Raw genomic sequence first — 9,185 nt, forward strand, 5'->3', positions numbered from 1 at the left:
TAACGCAACTTAGGAAGGAAGGAAGGGAGCGATGGAAGTAATAAGAAAACATTTTGAGTGCAGTGACTCAGGGCTTCCACCCAGACGGGCTGGTGGAAGAAAAGTCGTCATTTTACGTGAGTTGTCTATTGACTACTGCCTTCAAAGGGGGTCTGTCCTGTCCCCAGCCGACCCCTAGTTTGTATCCCAGAGAGGAGGCTGGGATGTCAGAGACAACCCCTAGGAAAGAAGCTCTCAAGCAATTCAGGAAGTTCGAAAAAGGACACGAGTACTACACGGCAACGATTTTAGACTCAGAAAGAACCTGCAGGGAGAGAAGATTCTGAGTCACAATCTTTGTACCTGTAACAGTTCGATGTACAGAAATAACTCACTCTGTATGAATTACATTGGTGTGTTATATATAGAACACACACACACCACACACACACACACACACACACACACACGGTACTCTCTACTCTAGGCCTGGTTTCCTAACTCCGATGTCCCTATCCAAATACCTGGGCCATTTGAATATATGTACCTATAAACTAAGCCCTTGCCGTCATTCTCAGGACCAATCTGGACGTCAGAGAGTAGGAATTTCTGGTCACCCGACTGAGAGTCCAGCCCTGGCCTAGGCCTCCATTTGAATAACAAGCTTTGTGCATCACTGGCTGCACCTACCGTCATCATCCTGTGCTCCAGGATGGCTACCGGGTTTCCATCTTGGGGACCCTCCTCCTGAGACCTAGTTTACATCACTTGCCTGCTGCTCCAGCTCCAATCAGGCCTCACTTCAGAATTCACTTGGGGGGTTTGGATTTATGGCAGGCCTGTCCCCCTGACCCTCTCCTAGTGTCTTATGCCAGAGCAAACCATGGCCCTGAATCATTGCCTGGTCTCTGTGCCTATAGGCTGCTGGCACTGAGGCCTCTTGTACTGTGTATGTGTGTGGGGGAGGGGGAGAGAAGTCACTGGGGAGCAGCGGGAGAGCACGTAGGGGAGCTGAGTGGGGAGGTGGCCATTCTTCAGAGACTTCCTCACATACACCTGTATCCCAGACAGCAGGCTGGGATGTCAGAGACAAGAACTAGTCCCAGAGCAGCGGTCTGGCAAGATTATACAAAGTGTCAGTCAGAGGGGCCTGGTCCTAGGAAGAGGGACTGGTATCCTAGGCAGCAAGGAGACCTGTGGATCAGGAAATGCCTCACGGGCAAGACAGATCCCTGACAGACCTGCGAGGCCGAGTTGCTGCACTTGTCTTGAAGCCTGTCCCTGCCTCCAATCTGGCCCGTTCCCGTCTGCCCTGCCTCTCATGTTCACATCTGATTTTCGGAAGCACAGGTTTATGCCAGGTCACTTCCTGTTCAGGCTCCTGGCCAAAGGCTTGCTTATAACCTGTGTGCTGTGTCTTCAGCTGTCCAACCTAGTAGCTGTCACAAAGCCTTCAGGACAGGACAGTGTGGTGCCGCCAAAGCCAAGGATGTGAGCGCACTGCAGAGAGGTTTACGAGAAGAGAATTGAAAAACAGACAGCTGTCTGTGGTGCCTGCCACGCTGCGGGAGACTTTCAAAGGGATGAGAGTATGATCAGAGAAGTACAGCCAGTTCCCCACATGCATGCCAGGGACATCTAACTCTGGCTTTGGGGTCCCCTAAGTCCCAGCTTCTGTGGTTCTGTCTTGCCAGATTAATTTCCTCTTTCTGGTTCTGGGGTTATACTTTCACTTAGCTTACTCAGGGGCTACCTTTATTTCTTTCTTTATTTTTTTATTCTTTCTTGATTTTTGATACTAGGGATTGAACCTAGGGACACTTCACCACTGAGCTACATCCCCATTTTAGTTTTTGAAACAGGGTTTTACTAAATTGCTGAAGCCAGCCTCATACTTGAGATCCTCCTGCCTTAGCCTCCTGAGTCACTCATATTTTTAGGTGCACACTACCTTGCCAGGCAGGGCCTCAACGTGCCTTAGATAAGGCCTATCTTGTGACTCGGATTCTTCCTGAACAGACTGCTATTAGAAATGGCATATAAGTACACACTGCTATGTCCCCATCCTGTCCCTGGGCTCCAAATATCAAACACATAACAATGGAGATAAAAATATTTTAAAAGAAGCTTAAATACAAATGGCCATACTTTCAAAAAAATTAAATTAAATCTCTTTAGGACTTGAAACAAAGCAAAACCCCAAAATTATAAGCAAGGTTGAAGCACGGGCTACTAGGTGTAGCTGCGGGCACAGACTGTGAACTGGTAATGTCTGGTGTGGTAACAGGGATCAATGTGCCCTAAGTACAGGACAGGGCCCATGCAGCCAGCCTCACTGAGTGGAGCTAGAACACATATAGAGGCCCCCACCTACAAAAGGAGAGTGAAAAGAGGATCCTTGGATCCCTGCCTGGAGAGGATTTATCTGAGTATATTGAAATATGGGAAATAATGAAGGAGAGACATGGTCAAGGGGCCCGCTGGGTTGACAACTGGATCCTTTTCAATTTCAAGGGACAGGAGCTTCCAAACTGCTAGAGAGAGCAAAAAACAAACAAAACCCAAAACTAAACAAAAGGCTGAAACTATACACTGGGACCTGAGGGGCCAAGATAAAGCAATCACAAAATTGTTGTAGTTTGGGGAAACAGAGAGGGAGAAACCATAAGACTTTCTACTCACAATGAGCCTCCTACCCTGAACTCCAAACCACAGGGAGAAAACTAAGATGAAAGACAGAAGGAGGCTGTAATTCCAGCACTAGGGAGGCTCGGGCAGGAGGATAGCAAGTTAGAGGTCAGCCTCAGCAATTTAGTGAGAACACTGTTTCAAAATAAAATAATAAAAAGGGCTGTCAGTGCTAGAGTGTCCCTGAGTTCAGTCCCCCAAACAAACACAATTACACACAAACCAAAAATTAAACTAGGAGTTATGTCTACTACAGATGAGATGAAAACAATAAATTAACAAGAAAATGTCCTGGGGGCTGGGGATGTGGCTCAAGTGGTAGTGCGCTCTCCTGGCATGCGTGCGGCCCGGGTTCGATCCTCAGCACCACATACCAACAAAGATGTTGTGTCCGCCGAGAACTAAAAAATAAATATTAAAAAAATTCTCTCTCTCTCTCTCTCTCTCTCCTCTCTCACTCTCTCTTTAAAAAAAAAAAAAAAGAAAAGAAAATGTCCTGAAAATAGGTATGTCTAAGATATTCAAAGAGATGAGTATGGGGGGGACTAGCTGTCATAAAAAAAGAACATGAAATTCTGAAACAAAATAATCAGATGAAACAAAGACCAGTAAGTATAAAAAATAACTAACAGGAAATGCTGGGAAGAAAAAAAAATACAATCACTGAATTAAAAATCACAAGGAGGGCTGGGGCTGTAGCTCAGTGGTGTCCGTCTACAACTAATACATATATATATATATATTTATTTTTTAAAACTATAAAAATATATATATTTTATAGTTTTTAAAAATATATATAGTTTTTAAAAATATATATTTTTTAAATAAATATATATATATATTAGTTGTAGAAGAACACAATATGTTTTTTAAATATATATATATTTTAAAAACTATAACTAAAAAAATATATATATATATATAATTATTTTTTTTTTAATCACAACAAATGCAGTAAACTCTAGACTGGACATATTCGAACAGATAATTAAGAATTGGAAAATGCTATTGAGAAACTTACCCAAAATGCAACCTAGGATGATAAAGAGATTAAAGCTAGGAAATGTCAGTTAGGAAACAGAAAATAGGTGAGCCACCCCAGCAAGGCCCTAATAGGAATTCCTAAAAAAAAAAAAAAAAAAAAAAAAAAAGGAGATAGAGTGACAGACGAGACATATGTGTAGAGATGATGTCTGAAGACAGACAGAAATGCAAACTTGTGCTGAAAACTGATACCTTTTTTAGGCTTACGTGACCTACCTCTTAGCTACCTCGGTGACTCCTTCTCGGGTTGCTTGGCTCCCAGCTTGCTTTGCTTTAGCCCTCCTGGCCTCCTGGCTAATCCTGGAACAAAACAACGGCCTCCTAACTCAGAGCCTTTGGCTTATTCTTTCGCTGTTGAAATGCTTTCCCCCAAGGTGATCTGTATGGCTCACCTCTCATTCTCTGTAGATTGCGCTTCACAGGTTACCTTATCAGTGAAAGCTTCTCTGTTATATGCAAATATGTACTTGCTTAGGAAAGGAATGACGGAATGGATGCCTGCAGCCTCACCCACCTGCGAATACCTGGTACATAGTACAGTGTGGGGCACATGGGTACAGGTCCAATTTAGTTTTCTAAATTCCCTGAGAAGTCCTATTACTATGTGTGCATACAAGTTAATATTTAATAATAGATATGCTCAATCTATTTTCCCTCAAGGATTATTATTATTATTATTATTATTATTATATTGTACTGAGGATTGAGCCTAAGGGTGCTCAACCACTGAGCCAGATCCTCAGCCCTTTTTTATTTGTTATTTAGAGACAGGGTCTGGCTAAGTTGCTTAGGACCTTGCTAAATTGCTGAGGCTGGCTTTGAACTCATGATCCTCCTGCCTCAGCCTCCTGAACTGCTGGGATTACGGATGTGGACCGCCATGCCCAGCTATTATTTTTTATAATACAATAATGAAATCATGGAGTGATGGAATTAAAACAGGAAGTTCAAAGTCCGTGAATTTCATCTTCCACAATTTGACATGTGAAAAACTGAGACCAAGAAAGGTAAAGTGGACTCACAGCCAAGCCGTTTAACACAGCTGGAAATCAGTCTCTTGGCTGAGTCCACTGCTCATTTTATGTTACGACAGGTCTTCTTTATCTTACCTGCATTCATAGAAAAATCAGACCATAAATAATTCTATCCCCCCAATGAACTCCTCCCTAACTTCTCTGCACATAGGCATTGTTTCCAGGTAACAATCGATCATCTCAACTTGGGTTGGAGAAGTCAAGGTTTCCAAGTGCCTCTTCGTTCAAAAATGTAATTTTGACGTGTTTTTATTTCTATGGCTTCTAGTCATTAAGAGCCTCTAATTAAAATAATTAGAAGAAGAATCTTGCCTGCTAATCAGTCTACATTTCAATAAAACATTTTAAAAATTCACAGTCCAAAGCTGTTACCTTATTATTTAAGCATGAGTTCTATTATATAAATTGTCACCACAGCACTGCCAACCAGTTATTTATAGAAAAAAATCTGTTAGCTTTTCCTTGGTAAACCAATGTCACTCCACGCTGAAGTTATTGAAGAAATTGTAGGGAAACGGGAGATAGGTGGGTTTGTACACCCTCCCCCCCAGCATAACCAGGCTCTGGAAGACTTCCAAAGCCTTTTTGAGATGTGGTGTACGTCAAGAGGGTTGAGAAGAAACACAGTTTTGCAGCAGCAGTGAGAATTCATGGTGCTAAATTTTAGGTGTCGTGCATACATATATATATACACACAGACATATGTATGTGGTGATAGTGAGGAAGAGATTTTTTTTTTTTTTTTTTTTTTTTTTTTTTTTTTTTTTTTTTTTTGTTTTCTATTCTATTCCATTTCTCCAATTTTCTACCTCCCTACACAAATGCCATAAATTATTCTTGAGGTCAGTGTCATAAATACACATTTTCTTTGCTAATCATCTCTTAATAATTCTTGGCCTGTTCAGTCACCTTATACATGATATGATATAATAAACTTGTCAATTCTATAAAATCATGAGAGGATTTTGGTTATTTCTTCACTAAATTCATGTACAAATTAGGATAAAATTATTGTATATGTATTGTGAAGACATCACAGTCATAGAAACAAAAAACTTCTGTATTTAATACTTCAGTGTGTTTTTCAGTAAAACTTTATATAATTATCCCCTAAAAATTTTACACATTTCCTTTCTGTTGATTATTAAATGCTTTATAATATATTGTTTTTATAGTGGTATCTTATGCTTTGTTACTATATATGGCAACATATTTATTATTTTCAATACATACATATATATGTATGTATATAAAATAATAAATTTTACATATATATGTGTGTGTCTTGCTGAATCCCCTATTAATCCTTAAATACTCATCTCTTGAATTTCTAAAGTATGCAAAATATTGAGTGAGCACACTGACAGTTGTTTTTCACTTTCAAAATGTACAGTATTTATTATTTTTTTTTTTTTTTTTTTTTATTTTTTATTTTTTATTTTTTTTATTGGTTGTTCACAACATTACAAAGCTCTTGACATATCATATTTTCATACAATAGATTGAAGTGGGTTATGAACTCCCAATTTTCCCCCAAATGCAGAATCACATCGGTTATACATCCACAGTTTTACATAATGCCCAATTAGTAATTGTTGTATTCTGCTACCTTTCCTATCCCGTACTATCCCCCCTCCCCTCCCCTCCCTTCTTCTCTCTATTCCCCATCTACTGTAATTCATTACTCTCCTTGTTTATTTTCCCATTCCCCTCACAACCTCTTATATGTAATTTTGTATAGCAATGAGGGTCTCCCTTCATTTCCATGCAATTTCCCTTTTCTCTCCCTTTCCCTCCCATCTCATGACTCTGTTAAATGTTAGTCTTTTCTTCCTGCTCTTCCTCCTTGCTCTGTTCATGGTTGCTCTCATTATATCAAAGAAGACATTTGGTATTTGTTTTTTAGGGATTGACTAGCTTCACTAAGCATAATCTGCTCTAGTGCCATCCATTTCCCTGCAAATTCTATGATTTTGTCATTTTTTATTGCTGCATAGTACTCCATTGTGTAAAGATGCCACATTTTTTTTATCCATTCATCTATTGAAGGGCATCTGGGTTGGTTCCACAGTCTAGCTATTGTGAATTGTGCTGCTATGAACATCGATGTGGCAGTATCCCTGTAGTATGCTCTTTTAAGGTCTTCAGGGAATAGTCCGAGAAGGGCAATAGCAGGGTCAAATGGTGGTTCCATTCCCAGCTTTCCCAGGAATCTCCAAACTGCTTTCCAAATTGGCCGCACCAATTTGCAGTCCCACCAGCAATGTACAAGAGTACCCTTTTCTCCACATCCTCGCCAGCATTTGTTGTTGTTTGACTTCATAGTGGCTGCCAATCTTACTGGAGTGAGATGGTATCTTAGGGTGGTTTTGATTTGCATTTCTCTGACTGCTAGAGATGGTGAACATTTTTTCATGTACTTGTTGATTGATTGTATGTCCTCCTCTGAGAAGTGTCTGTTCAGATCCTTGGCCCATTTGTTGATTGGGTTATTTGTTATCTTATTGTCTAATTTTTTGAGTTCTTTGTATACTCTGGATATTAGGGCTCTATCTGAAGTGTGAGGAGTAAAAATTTGTTCCCAGGATGTAGGCTCCCTATTTACCTCTCTTATTGTTTCTCTTGCTGAGAAAAAACTTTTTAGTTTAAGTAAGTCCCATTTGTTGATTCTTGTTATTAACTCTTGTGCTATGGGTGTTCTATTAAGAAATTTGGAGCCCGACCCCACAATATGTAGATCGGAGCCAACTTTTTCTTCTATCAGATGCAGAGTCTCTGATTTGATATCAAGCTCCTTGATCCATTTAGAGTTAACTTTAGTGCATGGCGAGAGGAAGGGATTCAGTTTCATTTTGTTGCATATGGATTTCCAGTTTTCCCAACACCATTTGTTGAAGATGCTATCCTTCCTCCATTGCATGCTTTTAGCCCCTTTATCAAATATAAGATAGTTGTAACTTTGTGGATTAGTCTCTGTGTCCTCTATTCTATACCATTGGTCCACTCGCCTGTTTTGGTACCAGTACCATGCTGTTTTTGTCACTATTGCTCTGTAATATAGTTTGAAATCTGGTATCGCTATACCGCCTGATTCACACTTCCTGCTTAAAATTGCTTTTGCTATTCTGGGTCTTTTATTTTTCCATATGAATTTCATGATTGCTTTATCTATTTCTACAAGAAATGCCATTGGGATTTTGATTGGCATTGCATTAAACCTATAGAGAACTTTTGGTAATATCGCCATTTTGATAATGTTAGTTCTGCCTATCCATGAACAGGGTATATTTTTCCATCTTCTAAGATCTTCTTCTACTTCTCTTTTTAGGGTTCTGTAGTTTTCATTGTATAAATCTTTCACCTCTTTTGTTAGGTTGATTCCCAAGTATTTTATTTTTTTGGAGGATATTGTGAATGGGGTAGTTTTCCTCATTTCCGTTTCAGAGGTTTTGTCGCTGATATACAGAAATGCCTTTGATTTATGCGTGTTGATTTTATATCCTGCCACTTTGCTGAATTCATTTATTAGTTCTAGTAGTTTCTTTGTAGACCCTTTTGGGTCTTCTAAGTATAGTATCATGTCATCTGCAAATAGTGATAATTTAAGTTCTTCTTTTCCTATTTTTATGCCTTTAATTTCTTTCGTCTGTCTAATTGCTCTGGCCAGTGTTTCGAGAACTATATTGAATAGAAGTGGTGATAGAGGGCATCCCTGTCTTGTTCCAGATTTTAGAGGGAATGCCTTCAACTTTTGTCCATTCAGAATGATGCTAGCCTGAGGCTTAGCATAGATAGCTTTTACAATGTCAAGGTATGTTCCTGTTATCCCTAGTTTTTCAAGTGTTTTGAACATAAAGGGATGCTGTACTTTGTCGAATGCTTTCTCTGCGTCTATTGAGATGATCATATGGTTCTTATCTTTAAGTCTATTGATGTGGTGAATAACATTTATTGATTTCCGTATATTGAACCAGCCTTGCATACCAGGGATGAATCCTACTTGATCATGGTGCACAATTTTTTTGATGTGTTTTTGTATTCGATTCGCCAGAATTTTATTGAGGATTTTTGCATCTAGGTTCATTAGAGATATTGGTCTGTAGTTTTCTTTCTTTGAGGAGTCTTTGTCTGGTTTCGGAATCAGGGTGATGTTGGCCTCATAGAATGAATTTGGAAGAGCTCCCTCTTTTTCTATTTCCTGAAATAACTTGAAAAGTATTGGTATTAATTCTTCTTTAAAGGTTTTGTAAAACTCTGCTGTATACCCATCCGGTCCTGGGCTTTTCTTGGTAGGTAGTCTTTTGATGGCTTCTTCAATTTCATCCATTGATATTGGTCTGTTCAAATTGTGTGTATCCTCCTGACTCAGTCTGGGCAAATCATATGACTTAAGAAATTTATCGATGTCTTCACTATCTTCTATTTTATTCGAATATAGGT

General features: G+C 39.4%; 1 non-coding gene across 1 annotated transcript; it reads left to right on the forward strand.

Annotated features, from left to right (window-relative positions):
* The first annotated feature begins 796 nt into the window (after window positions 1-796).
* Window positions 797-929, forward strand: LOC120891075 (small nucleolar RNA SNORA42/SNORA80 family). The gene has a single exon (XR_005735507.1). It is a non-coding gene; the product is annotated as a small nucleolar RNA SNORA42/SNORA80 family (small nucleolar RNA).
* Window positions 930-9,185: the final 8,256 nt, after the last annotated feature.

This window comes from Ictidomys tridecemlineatus, chromosome 11, assembly GCF_052094955.1.
Source record: "Ictidomys tridecemlineatus isolate mIctTri1 chromosome 11, mIctTri1.hap1, whole genome shotgun sequence".
Taxonomy (NCBI): Eukaryota; Metazoa; Chordata; class Mammalia; order Rodentia; family Sciuridae; genus Ictidomys; species Ictidomys tridecemlineatus.